This window comes from Dromaius novaehollandiae, chromosome 21, assembly GCF_036370855.1.
Source record: "Dromaius novaehollandiae isolate bDroNov1 chromosome 21, bDroNov1.hap1, whole genome shotgun sequence".
Classification (NCBI taxonomy): Eukaryota; Metazoa; Chordata; class Aves; order Casuariiformes; family Dromaiidae; genus Dromaius; species Dromaius novaehollandiae.
Genome location: NC_088118.1, coordinates 5,492,482 through 5,518,759, shown reverse-complemented (window position 1 = coordinate 5,518,759; position 26,278 = coordinate 5,492,482). Strand labels below are relative to the sequence as shown.

Here is a 26,278-nt window from a genome sequence, read left to right as displayed (position 1 = left end):
CCGGCTCTGAAGGAGCTGGCTTTCGTTAAAGGTGTTACTGCATTGCTTAATGACTCCAAGTTCACAGTGCCTCACTGGAAGAGCTGAGTGCATCGTTATGAAGGCTTATTTTCAGGAGGGGATTTTATAACTCAACTGCATGAGACAGCAAAGTACTCAGAGCCAACGTCACTCATTTGGTTTTTTTTCCTCTCTCTCTTTTACACCCCCATGCATATCCAACCAGGAAGATACAATTATTGGTCAGCCACCTTCCCACTCCAACAGTTCTAACAGCTCAGTCCCTTCACCAGAACATCTTCCATCTTCCTCGGTGCTTTGAAGCTCACACAGAAAACACAGTTGGGTGCTACATACAGAAAGAACTTACTTGATCCTTTTTCCCCAGTGCCTCCATTTTCCCACACCTCTTCAATCCCCATCCTATCAGGTCACCCAAGCAATCAGAACCATTGTAATCTTTCGGCCAGCTCTTAGTCAGTTCATTCCCACCAGAGATCTGCACACAGAGAGGTGCTTAATTGCATGAACAAGGCAAGCAAGATCCATCTCACTGACTTAGAATTTCCTCTTACGAGCAAGGATTACTCAAGAAACAAAAGGCTGCTGGCTCAGAACCACGTAAAGCTCCACTGTGCATTCACACAGCCCTTTTTCCATAGGTACATGCACACACAAACGCACATTTACAGAAGTTGGTGACACTCACTGTAGAGGTGTGACAGACAGTTATGATTTCGACAAGCGCGTACAGATCTATGCAACAGACTCCATAGTCTCTTCAAGCCCACGACACTGGACCATAAGCTCCTTAGGTGGGTATATAAGCTCTTACGTCAATTCACAGCACATCGGGGCTCATGACTTTCTGCACTGTGTGCACAGAAGCAGGGACTTTTGTGACACATCATTGTCTAAGTAACCAAGGCAAATGCTTCCTAACCCCACATCAAACTGAAGACCCGTTAAGGAATCGCTGGGGCAAGAGGAGGAGGGGGTATCTGAGGGACAGCACACAACAAATGGATATTGCAGCAGCAAGATCCTGCTAAAGACAGTGAGAGACCCCCAGCCAAGATATGGACTTTTGGGAATTAGGTGGATATGGGCTCCATGGCTGTAAACACCAGGTCCACCTCAGTGCCTTCCCCAACAACAGCTGGGCTGAGCCACCTCCCAACATTTTTTAAAGTTGTGCTTTCTGGTCTGGCTGAGAGGAATTAGGACTTTCAGGGTAAGAGACCCAGGAAGTAAGTCAGAGAGAGGGCCAACAGGGAGAAGGAAAGCATTGTTTAGAGACAGATTTATTGATTACCACAGACTTCCTCCCCCATAATCGTTATTTTTCATCCCCACCCACTCCCACAACATAATGTGACACAGATGACTCCTTGGATGGCAAAGCATCCCTCAGCCATCTCCATTCCCTCCAAAAGATAGCACTCAGAAAGCTTCTCCCCTTAAGTAGCCTCAAAGTTGGCTCTCACCACTGCTGGCACGAATGAAAGGCATTTCAGTTCTCCCTCCTGCTAAATCCCATCCCTTTCTGTCGAGAGGAAAAGGCAGAGGATGACCAAGGGAAGGGCCAAGCAACTCTCGATCCTCTCCCACCTCCCTCCTGTCATTCTGCACGGATGCACCAGCAGGCTGGAAGGGCGCTGGGCCATTGTAGTCCCCACACGCCTTCCCCAGGAGCCACACGCAAGCCCATGAGGGGTGCCCCAGAGCAGGTGCAGGTCTGGGAGGGCAAAGCTTGGAGCACAGTGCTCCCGGAGGCGACACGAGTGTATTTCCCCCATAACCCATCCAGCCAGCCCTCCCCTGGCAAGGCAGCTCGGCATCTTCAGGCATCCAGCCTGAGAAAGGGAGGCAAAGTCATCTCCAGCCCTGCAGCCCCCAGGACCCCGTCTACATCCTTAAAATACAGTGGGAGGGGTAGAAAAATTGGTCCGAGTCTTTTCTGCTTCCTCTCACTCCCCGCCTGCCACACACACACGCGCGCGCGCGCGCATACACACACACACACACCCAGCCCTGTGCATAAAGGAGCTCTGTCCTGCTCAGCTCAGCCATGCAGTGTCTGCAAGAAGCAAGAGTTACCTTATTCCCATAGCCTGAACTGCCTTCTCTCTCCATCGCGGCTGGGAAGCTGCTCCCATTCAAGCTTTAATCCCTGGGAACAGAGGCACGATTCAAAGCGGCTGTTCACCCACTGGAGTGGGCTCCCCCCAGCAACCTCCTCCTCTTTCTCTCCTCCCTTTTTCCTTGTTTGTTACGGGTTTTTTTAATGTATTTGTTCTTAATCCAGGCAGCAACCAAGACACTCCTTCATTGCCTCTCTGCCTCCTTGTTCCACTCTCAAAGAAACAGCAGTGGAGAGCTCCTTCCTCCTCCACCGCCTCTGTGGACCTTCCGTTCCCCGGGTCTGCCTTTCTGCAGCGTGGCGTTAAGGAAAAGAAAGAGAGTGAAAGAGGGAGGGAGGGAGGGAGCGTGCAAACAGGGAGGAGGAGGAGGAGGCCAAGGGGGTGCGGGAGGAAGGAGCCAGAGCGTGGCTGACTGCTTTGTATCCAGAGCAGTGCTGACAGCCCCTTCCCTCCCCCCTTTAGAGGAGGACCTGCGCTGCTAATGGTCTGTACCAATTTATTCCACTTAGGCAGGGGCACTTCTCCCTGCGATGGGAGGAAAAGCCAGGGAAGGCTTTGAGATGGCCCCTCAAGGAATTGGTTCCTGCTCTCCTCACTCCACAGCATCACCCACTGAGTTTGCAGCCACAGGCTAGGAGAGATGCTCTCCCAGTGCTGCATGCAAAAGGGAAGTGTGAGGCTAGGAAGGGCTGGGTGTGAGGGAAGGGTCTTGCTGGTGGGGAGGCTCAGCACCGCGCTAAGTGAAGGTGGTGACCATCTGCTAGGGACAACGCAAGGTCCACCTCCCGCCCCTCAGGAAGGCACTGCTCCACTCTCTGCATGCACACTTCAGCAGCGGCACCCTCCACTCCTCGTAGTGCCTGCCTCCACACTCCACGTTGATAGCTCCCTGGCTGAGTCCACCTGGGCTTTGCAAGCAGTGGGTAACGCTTGTCGGATCTCATGCAACTTCCCTTCTATCCAGCACCATGCCTTTGCATGGCACCACTTGGCCACCACTACCCAAACTGCAGGGTACCCTACATCCATCCTGGCAGCTGACTAAGGGCCCCAGCACTGAGCCCCATTCCCCCCCCACCCCTCTTACAAGGGCCAGAAAGCTGGAAGGTGGTGTTGACATCTAACTTTCCAAGACAAAAAGGCTAGTTAGAGATTCATGCTCTGTTGCCCCCTGAGTCCCAGGACCTTGGGCAAAAGACAGCAGGAACATGCTTCTCCCATGAGAAGAGGGCTCTGGAGGGGACTAGCGCTGCCCCTAATCCGCAGGCAATTGTACCAGGTCCAGTGGGCAGGCAGGACACTTCTCCTGTGACCTCTAACCACGCAGTGGGACCTTAGGGGTACTGCATTCTTTTGTAGCGGCAGCATGCAGAAGGCAGAGCTTGAAGGGGCTGGGGAGAAAAGTAAGGATCTTATCTCTTGGTGCTGCCCTTTAATAGTTAACCTAGGGAGGGCTGACTCATGCTTAGCAGCAGATTTCTCCGAGATGGCTGAACACCACAAAACATATGCCTCTGAGTGCCACGCTTCACAGCTGGACAGTTCATCATAAGCAAAAAATCAGGCCCGAGGTTGGAAGCAAGTTAGCTTTTTCCCATCCTGACACCGCTGCCTCCTCACTTGCTTCTAACCAGATCAATCCCCTCCACATACCACCATCCCTTACTTGCTACATGTTCCCTGGAGAACATGCATAGATCCACAGCTGTAACTATTCCACCCTCTTCTCCAGGTCTGGTAAGGTTACAGTGTGACGGTAACCTGTAGTTATAGAGAGATTTACATATGCTTTACCAAAAAAAGGAACAACAAAGAGTAGAAACCTTCCAGTAACTGCAAAAGACATCAGTACTGAGCTGAGTTTCACACTGTGGAGCAATCCCAGCGATTTTCACCATGGATTCCCATCATGTTCTCTGAGCTTTTGGTTTTGTATCTATAGCATTCGGACCCCAGTTTAAACTGCTGTTTCTTCCAGGGTATGTGGAGCAGAGATGTCCATTATGTATTCTGGAAGTCAAAACTTTACCCATAGATTAGCAAGTATCAAAACAAGCAAATACCTTCCAATTCTGCATCACAGGGCTGGGGACAGTGGCGCCCATACTCCTCCTCCCTGAAGTGAGGCAAGCCGGAGGACAACATGCACAGCCCCAAGCCACTGCCACAGGTAGAAGTGAGCTTTGCTGAGACTTTTGCAAGGCCTGCACTGGACAAACTGGGGAGAAGATGGCTCCAGGCCAGTGGTACTGCCCACAGAGACTGATGTTTGAACGAAGGTACTTTACAACAGCCTCTCTCCCCACACTGCATCTACTCTGCACGTGAATAAGGAACGACTCCAGGACTGCCAATCCAGAATCCTTCACCAGAGCTAAAAAGACTGCATGGAGGACCACACAGCCAGGCTAGCTTCTGCTCAGCCACTTCCTCTGCAAAATGGGCCAGTTCTTGCAATCAAAGAGAACGCGGCCTTTCTTGTCCTTGGACTCACTTTCTGCAAGGTACCTAGGGAGAGATCAGCTCAAAAGACTACTTGCCTGGGAATTTTGTGCCAATTCAGCTAGTAATAAGGGTTTCACTGAGCTCCGTGTCTATTAAAAATGCATAATGTCCACTTATATCAAAAGGATGGATTCAGACCCAGTGCTTTTCCAGCAAGTCCCAGGCTACCCGTCATTATGGTACTGAGGAGAGGAGTACTGGGGAACTGTCCCTCGAGGCCTATAGCAAGAAACAAGAAAGGGCAAATTCATGGACTGTCTCAGGGCTGGGTGAGAGAGGAGGGAAAGAAGGAGAAGAAAAGAGACTAAAAAAGGCTCCTACTACAAAACCTAAACACATAAAGCTCAGGGAGGAGGGAAAGGAGATGTGTTACACCTGCAATTTGAAAGAATTATGGGTGAACAGTAACATTTCGGGCTTAGGTCTGCATCAGTGTCTCAGAAGACTCACAAAAATGAAAGGCTGTAGGAAAAGTGTACAGGAAGCTCAAGACAGACATAGACATGTACAGGGAGGCATTGCTGTGTCCTTCCCTTCCCCCCCCCGCCTTGGAAATTATAGCCTGATTCACTTAGAGATCCTTTCGCGATCAGAGCAGCAGAACAATGGTGCAGAGATGCCGCTCTGACATTTTCCAAGGTTGTCCCTTTGAACCTTAGCATATTGACTTGTTTGCACGCTGGGTCCTGAGTGTGCCACATTCACAGGAGCCAAACCCAGGAGGGGGCAAGCCTGCCAGTAAGAAAGAGGTATACAAGGAGATGCTCAGGCAATCCTCCCAAAGGATCTCGGGATAACGGGGGGAAGGGTGTTGTTTGCCTGGAATCCAGAGTGCATCACAGAGGATGTGAATCTAAAACATGCAGCATCGCTGTTGACAGCAGTGTATATAAACAGAGCAGTATTTTCCCGCTCCCTCCCCCTTCTTATTATAGCACAAAATACCCCGAGTAAAATACATACACGCAACAATCCACTATAAAAGCAAAACAGAGCCCCAAGTGTGTGCACACACGCAAACACACACACAAAGATATTCTTCTGGAGAATGCAGCGTACATTCAATACCTTAAATGTCATTTTTTAAATATTAATGCTGCGCTTCTGGCTAGGTTTATGTAAGGTTTATTACCACAGGATTGGAGGCACAAGAAAACCTAAATTAGACTCCCAGCCTGACACAGTCTGCCTGCCCAAGCCATCCGGAGGCCCAGCTCCTTCACTGCATCCTGGCTCCACTTGCCAGACCTCAGAGCCACACACTGCAGCAGAGCCAGGGCAGACGCGCTCCCACCAGGCTTTTTTCCCGGGAGGGGGCAGAGCTGCAGCTCAGCTCCTTTCCCACCTCTCCCCCGTGCTTGCGGCTCGCCATCTGGCACTGTCAGGAGGATCTCTGCTTGGAACCACGGTGCAGCCAGGCACAAACAGGAGCGGATGCCTCTCTCTGGCTAAACAATAACCTCATTAGCCGAGGCAGAGCAGGGCAAAGGGAAGAGTGCGAGGGCAACGCTGTGCAAATAGCAGGGTACGTTTCAACTGCGCACGCACAAGCCCAGTGCTGGGCTGCTGCGAAGGAGCAGGGTAGCAGCTGGGGCAATCCAAGGGCCGATGCAGTCAGTGTTCCCTTTGGCTGGGCCTATCTAATCTGCCCAGCAGCTTCCCCTGCTATCCTGATCACAGCTTCACTCGCTCTAGGAGCACTGTCTTGTTTTCAGGCCTCAGGTAGCCTGAGGACAGAACTACCTAGCCTCAGGCTTTCTGGGAATTTCCTCAGCTCATAGGCTGGACTCCCGATTGCCTCATGGTACCAGATTTCAGAAACGATTATCCTCAAAAACAAGACAAGGAAAGAGAAAGGCCAGATTTTGATGTGACGGGCCTGAGCTCCAGAGAGTCAAACAAAGACATTAGGAAGGGAGGACTACAATTGATGGTCCCTCCTAGGTGGTTTTGTCGGGCGGAGGAGAGGGATCCTAGGATATAGGAGGGGCCAAGGAGAAAAATCTCAAGGTTTAGCCCCTTTGCCAACCTGAGACAATTCCCCTTCTTCCCACAGGAGGGCTAAGCGGTAGCTCATAACTACAGATTACCAAACTTACCACTTCCACTAGCTCAGTCTATTTATGTTGCTTCCTTCAGCTACCATGGTCCATCCCATTCACTCTCTGGGACACATCATCCTGCTCCTTTGCTTGACGTGGCACACTGGGCAAAAAGATCCTCTGGCAAGTGCCCGCTACCCCAGTTATACTCTGAGGGCCAACCGAAGAGACCAGTGGGTTTTCAAGCAGAGCATCAGCTTTCTACAGAGTGCAGCAACAAGTTCTGCTATTTGCAAACGTCATTTTCAGCACGTGCTGCTATTTGGCATGTTTTAGCTGAGCTACAGAGAGCAACAACCAGCCTTTTAGTCTGTTGGGCTTCAGGGAAGAAAATACTGGACAATTCTGTGATAAACCTATTCTGAAGCCAGGGTTTCTTTTTCTTCTAGTAGAGGTATAGCAAACAATAATAAAGGTTTTTCCAACCCATCTAAAGTCTTCTTACTTTCCACTCAGAAAGTCTGTCTCACAGGCTTCACTCGCACAAGCTAACAGAGATGCTTCCTCAACATCCAGCAAGCCTTCTGCCCCTGGCCTTCGAGGGAGCAGCAGCACAGAGTAATCATCCAGTACTTCCCAGCTGGTCAGTGCCCTCAGGCAGATGTGAGGAATTGAACTCCAAAGACAGGCTTTGGAAGATGGGCAGTGGCACTGACCCACCCAATACGATGAATGTCCACAAGGGCTGATGGAAGAAAATCACTACTGGAACACAAAAGGGCCTTAGCAGACGCCACAGACTGTCTTTACTGTTGTGTCAAGGCAGGGAGGGAGATGCTCTCCCCCTGGTTCCACCACCTGTCAGGAGCAATTTCACCCCTCCAAGGCTCTGTACAGACATGGAGAGCATTTACACATCCTACAAGTCTGGAGATGTGTCGATTCAGTGTGCCCTCAGGACGCTTCACAGATATACGCAAAGCACAGCCAGGAGCAAGTCAGAGCCTGAGTAGGGGAGACTGAGAGAAAAGCCATAGTGATGTATCAGCAGGCGGTGCTCTCCCCTTCAAATCGGCAAACGGGTTAAGGCCTACCCTGGTATTCTACCACTGGGATTTCCTCCAGTATAGGAACCTCAGCCTAATGCAAGACCCCTCTCCTCTCCACTGTTGAGATAAAGACAGAGCCTACATCAGTTCACAGCCCAGGAAAGAAGAGCCACATGCTGCATGGAGCTCCCCATGGAGCTCCCTCCCTTCTTAACAGTCTGGAAGAAGCCTATTACCGTTTGCTCTAACTCTTCCTGGGCTAAGAATTCATCGCAGGCAAACCTAACTGAGAGAAAAGTCTAAAAGGAAATGGTTTAGCATGTTGCTGGGAGTCGGCAGGAGTGATTCAATAACCCTTGGACTCCTTGTCCAGCTACAGCTTTTCTCCGATCGTTACCTTGGCCAGAATCCAAGGCAGAGATTGTTCAGAGACTAGCACATCCCAGACCGTGCTAAATCACATACATCCAAACTGTCCTCTGAGGGGTTTTAATTCATTGGGAAGCACCCTTTTAGCAAACAAAAGTAAACAATGATCCAGCTCTCTCCACTTTGATCTGTAATTAGACTCTGTTTCCAAACCCTCAACCCACTGATGCATACCAGTCAGTAACTCTTGCCTTTGCCCTGGATCACAGCTTGAGACCAGAAGAGATGAGAGAAAGTGGGAAAATGCACGCACTGCTGGACTTACCACTGGGTCTGTTGGTGTGTCAAGAGAGACAACCCCAAACGGACATTTCCAGATGATACAACAAGTCACAGACTCTCTGTTTTTAGGGCTCAGAAGACCCACAAACAAGCCCAAGCAAATGGCTTGCATTTGTCTTAGCCCTAACCATACTGTTGCCACACACTCAGCCCCATTCCTGCTCTGCTGTCCCCCCACTTTCTGCCACTGATTTGCCAGGCAGCTTCGGATCTTACTGAGAGGGGGCTTCCTTCAGGAGCAGCTTGTGACACTCTGGGATTGCAACACAATGAACTGTAACAGCAAGACAAAGAAGCACATAAATAATCATAATATCTCACACGTCTCAGATCACGCAAGCAATTTAGACTCCTCCCCATCCCACTCCCCATGTCCTGTTTATAAATATTGGCTTTGGGGCTGTTTTAAACAACAGAGCCTGATGCAGAATTGCTCCAAAAGCTCAAGCAGCCTGCCATTCCCATGCAGCATGGAGGCAACCTAGACCCATTTGCAGCCCTACCCCGCCCTGCCAGCACGAGCAGGGCCCTGCTGCCTCTTCCTCACAAATATGCACAGATCAGTGCAACACAGCACAAAAGAACAAGCAAAAAATACCTCAGTGTCTCATATCACTCCTGTGGCAGCCATGTCCCTGCCATACGCCCATCTGCTGCTATTAACCTCCATCTCACAACTATTATGTGACAACACTGGAATCACGTCACCTTGTCTGGGTTCACCCAGCTGCCACTAAACAGAATCACTTGGATCTACCTCTCTCTATGTATATAAAAAAAGCCCTGCTGTGAGCATGCCTGGAAAAGAAAAATTAATATGCAAACACAGTGATAAATCCTCTGATCTGCACATTTATGTTTTTATCATGTACTTAATCAGGAAAGAGTATGTTCAGTTTAGATACAGCTCCACACTTTGGCTCTATAATCCGAATCCCAAAAGGGCCCTATAAAACCATAATCTGCAATGCAAAATTGCAAAGCATATGGGAGTGTCTATAGATTTTCCAAATCACCTGTGCCCTAATTTAATACGAATAACAATTAGTTTACTCTTATCAGTTAATTGTGCCCCTTGTGGATTCAGCAACACTGCGCCTCGTCACCAGACGCCTTTGTCTAAGCAAACTTTAATTACACTTCCACACTCAGCCCAGCCCTACTCACAGGTTTGGCAACACAGCCAAAATTGCTGTTAAACAAAAAATCCACCACCACCACCACCAAGAAAGAAGCAAAGCATACTTCTTTCAGACAGAATCAGAGAACTAAAGAAAAGCAGACTGGAGTTCATAGCAGGGAGTGTTATTGCAGGTCCTCCAAATCAGCAGGAGCAGCCGACGTCCCCACAGCATCCTAGATGAGCAGCGTGAGGAGTTTCTCCAGCCTCAGACGGCACTGACAGCACCCCATCCGCATCTCCGCTCCAGCAGCTCCAAGAGGAAGGAGACGTGCCTCCTAGCCCTGGGCACTAGCAGCAGAAGAGTGAAGAAGGCTTTCAATTCACCTCCAGTTCTGAGATTAGCAGAGGACTGAAAGCAGAGGCACCAGGGTCCTACTTCCAGCTCTGCCACTGACTCCAAATGATCCTGTGCACGCCACTTAAGTCCCAGTCTGTTTCCTTATCCATTGGGACAACATCATCACTGACAAAGCTGATGGGATATGCGCACACACTCAACCCGTGCTTTGATACCAGTCCTCCAAAGAAAATACTGTTAATGCAATGGTAAGCTTCAACTTTATCCATTGGCACTGGATATGCCTTTTCTTTTTGAGGCCCAGAAGTGCCCTTGTGAATCATACAAAAAACAGATTGAGGATGACTGTGTTTTTATTCCATTTCAAAGACTGCAGGGTTTTGCACACACACAGACCTTAAATCTCAGTTACACCATCACCTTGGCAGCCAAACATGGCCTTTGCATAGCGGAGGATCCAGGCTACAAACCCTTTGGCAGAGATGAAGGAACAAGCCTGCAGCGTGGCAGACAAAGCCTCTGGTGTTACGAATGTTCCCAACCTGCTATAGTCAGCCCAGCAATGGAGAGGCATCACAGTGGCAGAATTAGATGTCAAAGTCACAGAGGAGGTGCACGTTCATACTAAGGATACTGAGAGCTCCAGCACGCTGCTGCTCTCTGTCCCTGCAGGACAGGTACCACCTGAGGGATTTGACACGCATGCTCACCTCCCCGCCGCAGCACTAGGAAGCCCTGCAGCCTCCTGCCTCACAGCCTTCAGAGCAGGCATAAGGGACGGCTTCTCCATAGTCTACGTCGACTGCTGCTCCTGGGCTCCCCTGAACATGCACAAAACAGACACTCCCCCTGCTCCACTCTGGGACTCCATCAACTGCTGCATCAAACATGCTCATGATCTGTCTATACCATGACCTCTGCTCCTCTCTTAAATGGGATATTTCCACCATTTCAAAGCAGTAACTTGTTGTGCATATTTAATTGCTTTTATCACTCTCCTGTAATTGTTATCACAATCTTTCAATTCACCCTTTTGACGTGCCTCTCACTAGGTCATTACTTCAGAACCACAGGCTACAACGCAACAGAAGCGTTAACCTCCCACATCACACAGACGATGCGGAGCCCACTGTGCTCGATCTCTCCTGGCAATAAAGGATGCTACAAGCTGGACCAGATTGAGCTCTGGCTCTGGCATCCTGGCAGTGCCATGAAAGATCCCTGACATTTTTCAGTGGAACCTTCCTCCCCTCTTTCCATTGCCTCATTACCTTAGTGAGATGTGAAGAAAATGCAACTATAATCATGAATTTTAAATGAGGCCAACTGTCACTCACTTGAGCGACTGAAACAATGCGACTGAGAAGTCCAAGCTGCAGTGGCCAGTATAAATCCAGCAGGCAGCATCAGCTATTTGGACAGCAGAGCGAGTCACTGCCCAAGCTAATTCCCAGCTAAAGAGAGAAATCAGGCTTTGATTCTCCATGGAGGTCCAGGCAACACGTTTGCAGTACTCTGCTCCAAGCCGTCCCACAGAGTACACTGCCAAACACGTGCAGCAGCAGTGAGGCTGGCACAAACACAGGTCCGTCCCTTGATCCTCTGATACTTCTCAGAACAAAGCTTGTGGCTCAAGCCAGACCACTTGGGCTGAACGGAGAAGGTGGAAAGATAAACCACACAAAAGCTTGCTCTGCAGACCTGCCAGGTTTGGCAGCGTTTATTACAGGCCTGACAGCCTCACCCTGTAAATAAACTGTTTCTCATGAAAGCAGAGCAGAGATCTCGTCAGTCTCAGATACTGCAAACCTACGGATGGTGCCAGTTGAACTGATGTTTCTTTGGGAATGTATTTTATTCAGAGTGCTGTTTAAGTGACCACCAGTTCATCAAAAAGCCTTTTTAAAAACAGTAATTTACCATTTACTCACTGTTCATTCTTTCTTCCCCTCCACCCCTTTCCTTCCAGCTACTCATTCTCACCTAGAAGGAGAGAGATGAATCTTCTAAAGCAGACCAGCCATAAGCGAGCAGAAGTCTTTCTCAGTCTGTGGACAGACCACGCTCTGGGTGAGAGGCTGTCCAAGGCTTTTCAGGAAGAAAACAGCTACAGACCTGATTGAAACCTCCCAGAGTACAGTGCTTGCAGGAGCACACAGACTTAGAGCAGTCTTACTCACAGTATACGCTGAGGACATCCGTACAGGTGGGAAAAGGCATAGCATTTGGACTTAAGTGCAGGCACACAAACCTGCAGAGCAGGGAGCTGGAATAGAGATCTCTGTTTTGCATCTTGGGCCATCTCCAGCACGCAGAACATTTATGCCCGCAGTGTTTGTGGACATGCAGGCTGTGTGCGGCATTCACATTCAGGAGCACCCTGTGCCAAGAAGCTGAGCCCATCATTTCAAAGGAACGCACTATTTTAAAAACAACAAATATCTCACTTTTAAATAACCACTTTGTTATTGATTCTCAAAGCCCTTTTACACAGCTGCTGCAATGACTCTCTTACGCAGACGTGATGCAGAGCCAGGAACTAAACCTGGACTCTTCCTCAGGCCACAGGGTTTCCCTTGCACAGAGGATTGTTTTCCATTCAGCTGCAAACTGGCCCTAAGTGTCCAAAGCACAGAAGAAACTCGGGTCTGCAAATACCCAATTTAATGCTGACCCAGTTTCTGCTCCCGTCTCTGCTTCAATAAATGCACCTGCTCAATGCCAGCAGAAGACAAAGAATCAAAACAGCAGGCTCAGAGGCATGGTTGGTCAAGATGCTTCACTTCGCACCTGCAAGTTATAGCACCAAGACACCACACTATGTTTTTTGTTCCTTGTGACAGGTTCAGGATATCTGACTGTTTTGTAAAGCCTGTACAGTGCAGGACAACCCAGGGAAAAGTCTGAGTCAGGGATATTTGCTGTCCATTTTTGTCAAAACAAACAAACAAACAGAGAAACAGAACAAACCCTAAGCTGCTTCTTTAGGATTCAGCAGAAACTGCCTGTCACACGCTGACTAGTCATCTGAATCCTCTGCTGGTCATTTGAGCAGGTGACAGTGATGGAAAAAGGGGAAACCTGGAATGGAGAGTCACAGAAGTAAGGAAATACGAAGGCTGATGAACATCCAAAGGGTAGGGGAGAAGCAAGGGGAGACTGAACGTATGAGTGGAACAGAACCAACCGTGGATTTTCTGAAAAATGCAGTTTTTCTTTACACAACAAACTTCCCATTCACACTGAGATGTCTGGCCTTTTCCCAGCCTGACTACGTCCCTGCCTTCTCAATGGCCATCCAGCATGACTAGGTGGCCCAGCCGCTGCAGCTGTATTGTACCATCAAACTCTTGTAGGGAACCACACTGTGTATCTTTACTCTATATGTGAACTTATTAGGATCTGGATACACACATTGTGATTAAGCATTACAAGGCAACCCAAGAGATATTTCTAGTTTACAGACAGGAAAATGGAGGCACAGGAAGGTCACGTGAAGTGCCGCAAATTAAGCGGGAAGTCAGTAGCAAAGCTATGAACAGAACTCTGGCTGGAGTCCTGGCTGTTCAGAGCACATTGCACTTTTTTTGGTCTGGATTTAGTGACAGGTCCTTTCCTACAGACTTCGACAGGACCTGTGCTGGCAGTGAGAGAACAGATACTGTAATCACGATTTGATCCTACTCAAACTGAAGTCATTTGCAAAACTTCCCTTTGCACACCAAGAGATAGAGAGTCAGACGGCCTGTTTATCATACCAACAGTCACATTGCAAACAAAAAGGTTCATCCTCATAACTCATTTCCTCCTTGAAGAGAGATTCATAAAATCTTCTGCTTGATGAGTAACGCCTGTCTCCAAAGTATGCCCTGCTCTGATTTCTTTGTCAATTCCTCTTTTAGACTGCAAGTATTTTCGGATACTGAGTATCCTTACTTTCTGATTTCATCAATAATCCCAACCACATAACAAAACAGCAGATGTTCCAAACCTAGATGCACAAAGAGTAATTCTTTGGCCATTTATTTGACAGCATGATCTAAACAGTATTTCCTTTCCACTGATATTGATACACCATTAAATGAACAGAAAGTAAACAAGGGAGAGATTCTGATAACATCTACAAACTCTGTGGCAGTGGTGTTCAGGCTTCCTGGGCTCTGATTTAATTTCACTCTCAGGTTGCCAGCTCCATCAATAGCAAAAGCTTCGTATCACAGGAACATGAAATAAGGAAGGAACCTCAGACATACAGTTCTTTTCTCCTCTTAACCCTTCTCCCCCCACAAATATTGACTGGGAGATGTTATGCTTTCCTGAGAAGTGACAGAAGCCAGGACTTGATGTAATTAATGGCCTGATAAGATAGATACAACATTTTTGTTGTGGGGTACTTAAGTCAGTTTCCTGTCATGGGCTAACAAAGGAAAATGTTCAGTTATTATAAATTAACTTGATTATACAAACAGATCTTGATACAAAGGCCCACTTATGTATCCTTCCTATGGTAACTAATTGCTACATGCCAAACTTCAAGAATCCTTAGTTCTCTCAATACTTACTAAATACCCTTCAAAGTTGAGAGTTTCCTCTAAAATGAAGGCCCTCCAGACCTTGCCCTAAATACTGATCAATAGAGCAATGGATTTTTCAAACCTAGGGCACCAACTGGAAGAAACTGCCTTGCAAGGACTGAAGGAACTCCATGGGGCATATCAGTGTCATGTCAGTTCACAAAACTTAGAAATGGCTGTGATTAGTTCTGATACCTGTGAACGTTCTCCACCAGCAGCTGAGGAGCAAACAGACAGGACCAGAATAACATTTTTCCCTTGTAATCAAAGGAGCAGGTGCAGTGCACCACTGGGAAATGGCTCCTGGAAAGACAATCGTTTCTCATCTGTATGATGTACAGTGCCAGTCCCACTAGGGAAGCTACTGCCATAAACACATCCGGATTAACAGAACGGGGAATCTCTCCACAGCGGCTCCTGGGAAAGCTGCTTTTTAGTCCATATTCTTCCTGAGACCACGCTCCAGATCTACCCACGAAGTTTCACAAACAAGATAGCCTGTGATCAGGTTGTTCACAGTGCTACCCATGGAGTTAACCCTTCGCTCACACTTACACCGTGGCCTCAGGTGGGAAGCATGATGGATTCCCACAGGTACCGTCTGATGGAGAAAGCAGCCACCGCCTGTCAGAAACCATCGGGCTCAGGAACTGTCGCTCACATTCATCTCCGTCCTCCCTGCCGCGTTTTTGCTCTGAATGAACACTCTTAACTTTCCCTTTCAAGGGCGCATCTCCCCTTACGCAATACTGACAGGTTTCATATTCTAAATGGTATGATTATTATTTTATAGTAAGCTGGTTGGACGCAGAGCCTTGTGAAGTGGGCCTGCCTTTCAGGAAACCTATCCACTTGAAGGACTCCACAGTAAATCAGGGAGGGAAGGACAAGATCTGCAAGGATCCAAAGGCCTGGAATAGAGGAGGCCAGTTCTCTCGTTCTTTCCCCGTGGTCCCTCATCCCAGGAAGACAGCATTTTCTATTTTAGCCTGCGGCCCATCCAAACACTGAGCATTTTGCAAAAAATTAATTTCACTGCTCAGGTCAACCTCCATGAAGCAATATGAGAAGTCTAAGCTGTAGATTTAAAATTTGCTTTAGTTCCCAAAGTAGGTTAGTAACGAAACCTAAGCCTCCTGGTTGCCAGGCACTGCTCTAAGCTACTCTTCTGAGACATTCACAGCTCTGGACACATATTTCAGTCCTGCAGCTCAAAAAGTCCTACCATGCTCCTATTCTAAAGCAAGAGGGGTAATTTCATCCCTTCCTCCCACAAGCCACACACAGAGGAGAAGCTGAGTTTTTGAGAGAGCAAGTCTGTATGTAAGAGCAAGACATCTAATATATGAATAATGGAAAAGTCTATAGCAATTCCATGTTTAAGTTTGCACAAACATTTGCACTCAAAGCAGACTAAAATCCCTCTGTTTCACACTTCCCTGATTGAATCTAGCCTCCAAACTCAGTACAATAACTCCAAGGGCAACAAAACTTCCCATGCAACTGAAGTAAAATATTTACTTATATTTGTAGATGATTTTTTAAAATGTTCTCTGAAACACTGCTCTGTTGTTTCACATCTTTTAGCTCTCCTCTAGCTAAAATGCCATAGCCTCACACAGTATCACAGCCCAGCAACTTCTGAAATAGCAGAAGTCAGCACCAAATAAGTTCTTTCCCCTGTTTGGCATGATACATTTGATCAGCACCAAAAAAGATGGAGCTGCTCAAAGCTTGTCATCTACTCTGATTTTCTTATCATTGCCTCAGTAGCTCCTTAACATCCAGGGGGAGCAGAAAGAGGCAACACAGCTGGGGTGTGTATGCTAGGGATGAAGGTGCTATCTCTGACTGTTCAGAGGTCACATGGGGAAGCCTAGATCTGTGCACTGAGGCACCAGTATTCAGACAGGAGCCAAGCTCCGTGGCCCCAGGGATCCCAGGAGCATTGTTAGCACTGTGAGAGAAATGCTTCAGAGTGCAACATTTTGTGTCCCTTTTCTTAAGGTTGCATAAAGGCTCCCCTCCCCAAGAAGGTTCACAGACAAAAGATTATTCACACACACACACACACACACACACACACACACCATTTGTATAGCCATGTATGTCTTCACACATATCTCTGCCTATGCAGATCTCCAAGCTACAACTGTTTCATGATTGTTTCTCTCATCTGTAAGGTTGCAAACTCTTTTCTCTCACCCGTCTACGAGGCATGTCCAATGTCCTGACAAAGCTCCTTCAAAACATCATCTCCCCTTCTAGGATAAGGGCAGCTCACGACACTGCCAAATGTCTACATGCTCAATTCATCAGCTTACGCGGAAAGAGGCAGAACCAAGCTCTACACTGTATGCCCCTATTTGCTGCTTTATACCCCAAGGCAGTCCCACTCAGACTCCCTGACGTCCAGTTCCTATTTTACGTGGATGTCTGTCTTCTCCCTTACTCGCTGACTACCCAGTCCATCCAGGGCATCTCTGTTTACAAGACCTGGCTTGTACCCTGGTGTCAGAGCTGTCGGTTGCTTGCAGCAACTGACAGGCAGCAGTTTCGTTCGGCACAGTTGGGTGAACAGCCCCTTCCAGCACATTTTGTTATTCACATGCTCCGCCTGCTAATTGCTTTCTGAAATGGGGAAGAAACAGATGACGAGCAGAATGCAGCTCCTGACAAATTCCTCAGCACTGTAAATACGATTCACCTTGCTGTAAACAAGGAAATGCTAAATGACAGTGCTGGTTTGCACGTAAATCAAAAAAATAAACACCCCCCCCCACGCACACACATACTGCACACAAAAAAATCTCAAATCCCTATGTCCCAACACACCCTCCACAAGGGTAAGAGCCCTGATCTATTTTGTATATGTATATACCAAGGAACTTCCATGCTGTAGGTTTGTCTGAGGCTCTTGTGAGCACGTGCTAATATCAGTGCAATCGCATGCCATTTTGCCAGCACTGATTAGTGCCTAGCAAGCTCTTTGCCTTGCTGAGGATATCTAGAATCAAGCATTCTCAAGCAAGCTCTCTGTCCTCAGAGCTACTTCTACCAAAGAGCAACAGCAAAGAAAGGTTAAAAAAACTAAATAAGAAAGAACTGCCCTTCATTAGAGACCCTCTAAGTCTCTCAGCATCAGTTATGTTAGGTGAGCAGAGGGTTCTGCATTTCAAAGCACACAGCTACATCACAGGAGCGTGGATCTGCTGGTTCTTTGCAGATATTATTATTCTCTGCTACTTTAAGGGAAATACAATTTGCTTTAAAAATAATGAGATTTAAAATTAATAAGCTTGGGGCTTTCAGTGTTCTGGACTGTGAATCTGTAGGTTACGCTTCTGACACATTTTCAAAATTCTTCTCTATAGGCACAAGGCCTAGGAGCTTATTTAAAAACAAAAGGAGGAGATTTCCACAGTTCCATGAACAGAGGCTTGTCAGAGAAACATCAAATACCGTTAGATCCACAATCACGGTGCAAAAATTGACAACACTAGTATATAAGTACACAGTATTACTGCTTACTTCCTGATCTAAACTATTGTGCAGTGATATGGTTCAACAGCATGAGTCATCCCACCCCAGAGGCAATTGCATTTCAATAGTAGATGTAAAAGTGATATAAAAACCAGGTGCACATTCACAGCTGTCACTCATTGGAGATAGAAGGTGCTGGAAGCACAAAGATTATACAGGACTGCAAATGAAAGAAAACTCCCAAGAGCAACAGATAAGTAAATGCTTTCTACAGATTACTTGCTACTGCTTGTAGAAAGATGTGAGTAGAAGAAAACTTCAGTGTGCAGAAAGTGAACTATTGTTTGGGGCACAAGGAGATCAGCTCTGATGGAAGATATCAGATAAAGTCGAGGAGATTAAGGAAAATGACCATGGAAATTTTAATTCACAGGATCCTTTTTCTGCAGGCAGATGGTCATTTCAGGCTTTCTATTCTCTAATCCCTCATTCTGCAAAGCAAACATCCTAAATCCCAGATAATGTAGGTTTTACCATCTCATATATTTCCCACAGCATTAAGTCTGGCCCCAGCGATAGGATACATATGCTTAAACATCTGGATGCCTAAGCAATTTACCGCCACACGAAGCTCCTACCTGGATTTAGCTCAGAGGTGATCTGTGCATCCTAGCCTCCAGCCCCAGAACGCAGCATGGGCCCCTGTTAAAACAGCCACCTTTTCCAGCAGGGCATCACAGGGATTAAAGTCTGCTGAGCTAAGCTAGTAACAACTGATCCCTGTGTTTGCTTTTCAGTGAGATCCTCCTTGCCATAAATAAACACGTATCTCAACACAGTTCTCTTTTCTCCTTCAGGCTAGATACCAGGAGAGAGAAAAATGTAAAGAAAACCTAAGTTTTCTCTATCATCCACCCACACCACCTTCCAGGGCAAAGGGCTTCCTTTTTGAGGGCACCTCTTCCTGGGAACAGCCTTTCTGAGGCACAGCCAAGGATTTTTAGCCGTGTCTCTGAAGAGGAAGAAGATTGAACTCATTTCACAAGCTGCCATATCACCACCATTCAGGAAAAAAATACCATGTAGCATGGCAGGAAGTTGCATACTAGCCACTTGGGACTTCCAGGAGACAGCAAGACCTGAGATCCTTTTGTTCCCTGCCACTTGAGTTAAAGAAGAACCTAGGTGTCAAACTCCCCTGCCAGAAAAAACAGTGAGCAATCCAGGTTTCAGGCAGTGAACAATCCAGCACAACATTACAAAAACAAGTTTTTCACATGATCTAAGTATCCCCCTAACTCTGGAGGTGTAAAAACTATGGGGAAGTATTAGACAAAAAGATGGCTAGAAATTGCCCAAAGCCAAAAAACAGACCTGGAGTGTGCTGGAAAGAAACCAGGTGTTGTGGCTGCCAGGCCCAAGCTTTAGCTCCTAGACCCAGACACAAGAGCTAGTTTCTGAGGTGAAAGAGAGTGAGAGGAACAGCGCTGTAGAAGGCTTAGAGCTCAGAAATCCATTACCAGTTTCTCAGTCTCCTTGTTTGTTAGCAGATGACTCACATGGTGCAGTTAGCATCTCCAAGCCTCACAGAGAGCGCTCACAATTAAACACACATGGATGTGAATTTCATGAAATATGCATATTGCTTCCTGAAAAACTGGTTAGCTCAGACCATGAGAAGACCAGAAATGAATGATTAGAACAACAGTCACTCTCCATTTGCCCTCTAGTGAGCCCTGGATGGACATGGAACAAGGGGATAGTCTGTAAGAACTCTGAAAGAGATGGGAGCAGCAGACGAGTAGCAGACACACTCTCTGCTGATGTAAATCACCATATTGACAAATATTCCACAGCTCTTTGAACCAGCTGAAGATCCAGTCTGTCTCCCACGTAGGGAAAATCTCCAGAAATGCATTACTGCAACTGAGAAACCACAGTGACAACAACATTAATAATGGTCACGACAGCTAAGTCCCAGACAGGACTTCAAAAGATGTTGCACAGTGTCATTTTTTACAAGCTCCAGAGGCGGAGCGAGTCTTTGGGCTGGTTAATAGGGCCACTCCAGATACGCTTTGTGAGCAGAGCTCACTGGCAGCCCTAGGAGACCATGTGCGCTTTGGGGGCAGCAAAACCCAGAACCCAGCACAAGATTTTCTTCCCCTGTCCTAGCAGCAGGATTGAGAGCCTTCCTTTTCCCCTCTTCCCACAGCATCTTGGACAGGGAAGTGGGTTTCCATCCCACAACTAGGAAGGGTCATCTCCAGTTTGTGCCTCGGGGGCATAAGCGTTATTTTCCAGTGCCTCAGAATCCCCTTCAAGAGGGTTTTGGATTCATCCATGAGGACGTGGCACCCCTCCTCACACACTAAGGCCTCAGTGCTTCAAACCCGCCGCCTCTGCACGCGGCAGGATTTGCTGCCTTAAAACCTGCAGCACAGGCCAGGGCATGCCCTCATGGCTGTTCAAATGTAGCACATCGCATCTTGGGATGCTTGTTTCTGACAGGCTCTCTCATCTCCTATGGCTAATAGCTCATTGTTTGTATTCATGCACGAGGAGTAAATTCATCATTATTGGAGAGATCTGACATGTACAAACAATTGAAGTAAATTGATTGTATTTTCCAAATCATCACACAGACTCTAATTCTATCTGCAAGGCGTGCTAATTTGCACTAGAATTACCTCCTAAATTAGGAATTAGAGCTTTTGACAGAGAAGAGCAATGACTGTCCTTGTGCTGCGAGGTTACTGGGGGGAAGGGTGCAGGTCCCCTCCCAAATCGCACCACAGGAGGCCTTGGTCCGCCTTCAGAGCCTACTGGGCTGTGGTGAAGGAGGCAGCTGATTAAATGAGGTTCCAGCAGTTTTTGGAGAGGTATCTCATTGGTTTAGGTGCAATTTAAAAGGAGCTGAGTATTTAAATTCAATCAATTTTTATCCAGAACCTATGTTTATCCCATGCAGAAAACCGAGACTCTCCTGACTTCCTGAAAACCAGACATACAAAGCCCTGCATTTTCTTTTTAAGAAGATGCTTGGTACCGAGCGCAACAGAAAATCACATCTCAAAACACCCAGAAAGTGCATTGGTTCCTGCCGGAAGCATACTAACAGAGCGCACTGTGCTCTTCCAGACATGAGGTCATTTGGGCTAGTCCCAGAGGGGATGCTGTACCAGCTCATTTAGATGTGAGAGAGACTAAATCATTAAGTTATCTTTAATCATGCACCCAAGAAGCATCTCTGTCTCCAGGAAGAGAAGGGTTCAGAATGTTCAGCGCTTTCCAAAATGCCAGACACAAGGTGTTTCTCTGACATTGCCTTCTCTACCCAAAACTCAGCAAAGTTTAAAATACTTCCAAGACCTGGATGCTCCTTTCTCACAGGTAATGTGACAGGTGTCAGTTATATTTCTTAATACAGTTAAAGGACACCATATAAACATGTAAGCTAAATATATAAGCCTATTATGACTCAGGTCATTCTGTGAGCAGGGGAACTAGGGAACTCCCAGCTTCCTATGGAAATGGGTCTTGGTTTAGTCTCTGTTGTCCAGCAAGATGCAAGTTCACAAAGAAGCTTTCCCTGTTCTTGGGACATTTGCCATGTCTCCAGCACAGATTCTTGTTTCTAATAAGGGTGACCTTGCAGCGCAGCCCACAGTAGAGGGATTAACAGGGTCTCTTCTCTGGGCACCTATGTTTACAAAGCCTTTAGAAATACCAGATCTGCTGGTCCCTGTAGGTAATAAGAATAACATTGTGCAAGCTCTATTTAAGACTGACACACCATGAAGAAATTTGGTTGAAATTTGCAGATGGTTCAAAAGCTATCAGGAGGCCACAGACAGCAGGATCTCTTAGGCCCTGTCTTGTTTGCAAACCCAATGAAAACTATCTCGGAGGAATAAATATAATTATCACCACAGCCCAGGGAATGCTCACAGCTTAAGCTGGACCTGACACAAAGGAATAGACAAATAATGTAGAAAGAAGCAGGGGGGGGGGGGGGGCAACACCGCCTCTCTCAGATATGCAAAAATATCCAGCTAAATCCCAGGGAGTCACAAAACTGACTTTGTAAAGGCATGATTAAAGACAAAACAAACACTCAGAGTTCTTTTTCTTTGCCTTTCAACTTCAGCAATTATAGAAACTTAACCTGAAGCACACTCTATCTGCAACCAGTTGAGCTACATAACTATTTATGTGCTTGATTTGAAGGGAAAGCTGATATATTAGTATACTCATGCGTTTCTAGGAGCTGAAGAATTGAAGAGGAAAAAAAAGATATCTCTTGAGTCTCACAATGTTTGATGAAATAATAAGACACTGGGAAGGAGAAAAGTATCAGAGCTATGATTGCAGCCACAACACACAGCTGTTTAGGTCAGGAGAGGGCATGTTTATTCAGCAGCTATTTCCTTGGGCATCTGAATGTCCTTTCCCTCGCGCACTCCTTGTGAGCGAGATGCCAGCCGTGGCTTTTCTGGAGGGTTCAGTTACAGCTGATTACGGTGTTGTAGCCCACATGCACAGCATTTAGGCAACATCCACAGCACTGCCCTGACAGGTGCTGCTGGGCTCACCACAGGCAAGGTGCACCCTGCCAGCCCAGGCCCCTTGCACGCACCGACTGCAGCAGCCTGGCTGCTGGCAAGCTGCTCCCAGAAAGCTGAAAACCTCCTCAAGAGCAGACGATTAGGGAGGCTGAGCTCCGCCACAGAGCGTGTTGCTGGATCAAGACACAACTGGACTGACAGCTTCTTTTTGATTATTAAATTCTTTGCTCAATAACAAAAATTTCCTGGGATAAATAACAGAACAATGGAAGTAACATATGAGGTCACTCCTATGTCTGGTAAAGTGTAACCTCTCTGGCAACATCTCTCAACAACATATACCAAATCACTATCATACCAGAAGAATAGTCAAGGTAGTACACCAGGGAAATGGGTATCACCTTTGAAAACAAAGTTTAAATCTATCTTTGGTCCTAAATCACCCTCAGTCATTCTTCAGCTCATTGTGAGTAAGCATGGATCTGCATCACTATTCTGTACAACAACCACATAGTCATCTCTGTGCTCACGAGTTCATAAGAGAAAAGGCACTTGAAAAATTCTTTCCCCCCACAATCTACATTTTTGCTCTTTGGAGCTTGCATTCCCAAGATTTTTCCCATTTTCCCACAAAGGATGTGATGCTCACCGCAGGGTGGAGGGAGAGAGAGAGAAGTACGTTGAGATTCTGAGAAAATCACATGAATCCAGGAACAAAACCTTTTAAGGAAAAAAAAACAAACAAACCACACAGGTGATGCAGATGAGAACAGGGTACTATGAATCACAGTTCAGCACACTGGGCTCAAATGACAGAGCTTGGAGCAGTTGGATGAATTCAGAAAATGGGAGGCAGAAGAGAAGTAGGATATGTTCCCCTAACTTTTGTTCAGATCGTTCCAACCCCCTCACTCAAATGACTACAGAAATGCATTATACTCAAACACACACAGATCCATAGGCAATGCACTTGCATAAATAGAAAGGTAACTGATTAGGTGCTTTATGGGGTGAGCGTGTTAGTGGCACGGCTTTATTGCCTTCTAGCGGTTCGGCTCAGTTAGGATTCTGTGTTCTTTTGATTATGCAGATACAATCTATCACATTGTTCCAGAAACTTAGTTAGAGCTGTGCTCAGAGAGACGGCTGCAGCTGCAGCACTCTCGGAGAGACACACATCATTGCTCTCTTTTATGAGAAGGAAAATTGGCCGTTGCTGCTCCTGCAAAAAGCAGCTGTTATTTGTTGTTTTTGGGGCGGTTGTTGGTTTTGGGTTTCTTTTTTTAAACTATTATGATGAGTTTGCCTTCTCTTCCCACTTAACTGAATTACACAGTGTTTATGTTTCCAGTTCCCTTGTGGAGATGTACTTAGCTGGCACGCCTGCTTAAGGCCAAGTAGAGGTGATGCTTTCCTCTCCCCAAGCAGACGCGTGCCTTTGGCAGGAAGGATGAGCCTGTGGCTAAGACTAGGAGTCTTGGCCAGCCACCTTAGCTGCACCAACTATCTGCTGTGCACTTTCTTTTCTGTGCAATAGCAAGAACAGCGAATTACCATGCCTGAACTAGAAGGATCAGACCTAACGGCTCTTGCACGAGGAATGAAGTGGTGGCTTCATCACCAGATAACCATCAGCATTGGCACCCGCTCTAGTGGCTCAACATCTGGGCCTCTGCAAGGCCAACTTCCCTCTTCATGGCTGATGTATAGCCCTTGGCTTCCATCACCCAAGACCTGATAATACTCCTAGAAATGGTGATGTAGAGTGGTCCCCAGAGAGAGACACCCCCAGAACTTGGCGGTGGCAGATTTGACATTTGATTGTTCTCATTCCTCAGGGGTACTGGGTACTTGCTGTAATGGTAATTACTACACAGCAGAGGATATCACAATCACCCTAAATGCAACCTTTGCCCAAGCACATTTTTCCACAAAGTCAGTATACATGTGGGCCGAAGAAACACATTAACTTTGTCAACAGCCCACTACCATCCCCCTTACGTAAAATGGCAGAGCACAGGTATGTGCAGACAGAGCCTTAAATGTCTCCACAGGAAACCCAAGTGACTGGAGCCTACCCCCCGATTTCCAAAAAGGGAGTGGAGGGGGAAATCCAGATTTGCCTTATACTACAAAGCCACAGTTTTTCTTCCCAAATGATCTTTTTAAATAAAACCACCTTGTTCATTTCATAAAAGCAACTCATTTTAAAATAGCACTACTTTTGCATTAAAAGTGTTTCCCCTTCATAAAACACCACTGCTACAATTTTAATATAATAGCCGTTCATATGCTCTAGAAATATGCTGTAATTTTTATTTAAAGGGACCTTAAAAATGTTTCAAGACACAGTTTTTATTCAAAAGCATCTGTCCCCTTTCTCTCCCCACACCTGGAAAAAGCCCTGTTTCTAAAAAACAAAAAAAAGAAACAAAGGATGCTTTCCTTCCAAATTTTAATTGTTACCCACTTTTTCAGTCAGGATTATACAAGTCATATGTGTTCAATCCACAGAAAACGGGGTTGTGGCATTATTCAGTGGACTGAGTTCTGTAGTCCAAGCTACAAAGTTTCTTTTCCTCTCTGGGTGTTCCTAGTTTGGTTCCTGATATGTCCACCCAGACTGAAAGTAATCACACCAATATTTTCACACCTCTGAATGGCATGCCAACAAATAAACCCAAATTCAAATTCCAGATCACACATGATAAAGACTAGACAAGCGAAGATCCTCAGGTCCTGATCCCACAATCAGCTTCCTATGCCCAAATCCATGCACACATACAACCTTAATGGGGTATTGAGCAGACAGCCACTGGCAAACACATATACATTGAGTTGGAAATCATGGTCTATTCTTTTCTTTCCTAAGAAGCAGGACATTTCATTAACTAAAAGCAAGCCATTAAGAAAAAAAATTAAAATAAGAAATGGGAAATCTAAATATACTTTTGTTCATTTTCAAATGGTGCTGCAATCACTCAGATGCACTGCAAAACATTGGCACAAAATTAATGTTAAAATGAGAGACTTACCCTCTGCTGCCAGCTGGCTCCAAACCCTACGTCTGCTGACAGCAATGGCAGAAGCTGGTTGTATCCTTGCACTTGGTGATGGTCAGCTCACGTGTCAAAGACCATTCTAGCTATTGTCCTAAAATTGCTGTTCCCTGTGAGCTTTAGGCTTCTCAGTTTAATATTTCCCATTCATATAGTAAATGGTTCAACCCCTCCGGCCTTCTATGCAATAGCGCCTTTGAATTCCTATTCGTTGTACCTGCTTTTTGTTAGGTGACACCTCCTTCCTCTGCAACTAAACCCCGTTATTGTCCCAAGCCCTCACACCTCCACAGGCATTCTTGGTTTTGACTCACATTTCTGCAGAACCTGCACCAAACTTGAAGCCCCATTTCTATCAACAGCACTTTAGCCATTCCTCAACTTTCTGGCTCATTTTTTTCATTATGCATTTGTCTTCTAGACCCTTTGCTGTCGCACACACCTTCTTCCTACAGTGTCTAGCTTTGCAGGTGTTGGGAAGGTGTGGGGGGATGCTTTGTTGTATGGCATGACTGGTGTAGGAAGGTGAAAGGTGGGGATCCTGAAGGAAGCAAGTTCCTAGAAATCTTGGCGCCCTTAGTGCCTCTGTGACAAATCCAAAAGAAAAATAAAAGGAAAAGTCTGGAGGCCTACGGCTGTAAAGATTCAGCCTCTCCAGTCTG

The 26,278-nt window shown here is 46.6% G+C and overlaps 1 protein-coding gene across 5 annotated transcripts in view; it reads right to left on the bottom strand.

Moving 5' to 3' along the window:
- The window catches only part of B3GAT1 (beta-1,3-glucuronyltransferase 1), a 41,893-nt gene extending 39,285 nt beyond the window's left edge, over positions 1 to 2,608 (bottom strand). For 3 of the 5 annotated variants that reach the window (XM_026099236.2, XM_026099234.2, XM_026099235.2), the window contains exon 1: positions 2,101 to 2,608. The gene's annotated coding sequence lies outside the window, so the exon portion shown is untranslated. The remainder of the gene's footprint in view (positions 1 to 2,100) is intronic. The other 2 variants (XM_026099238.2, XM_026099239.2) reach the window with 1 other exon arrangement.
- Positions 2,609 to 26,278: the final 23,670 nt, after the last annotated feature.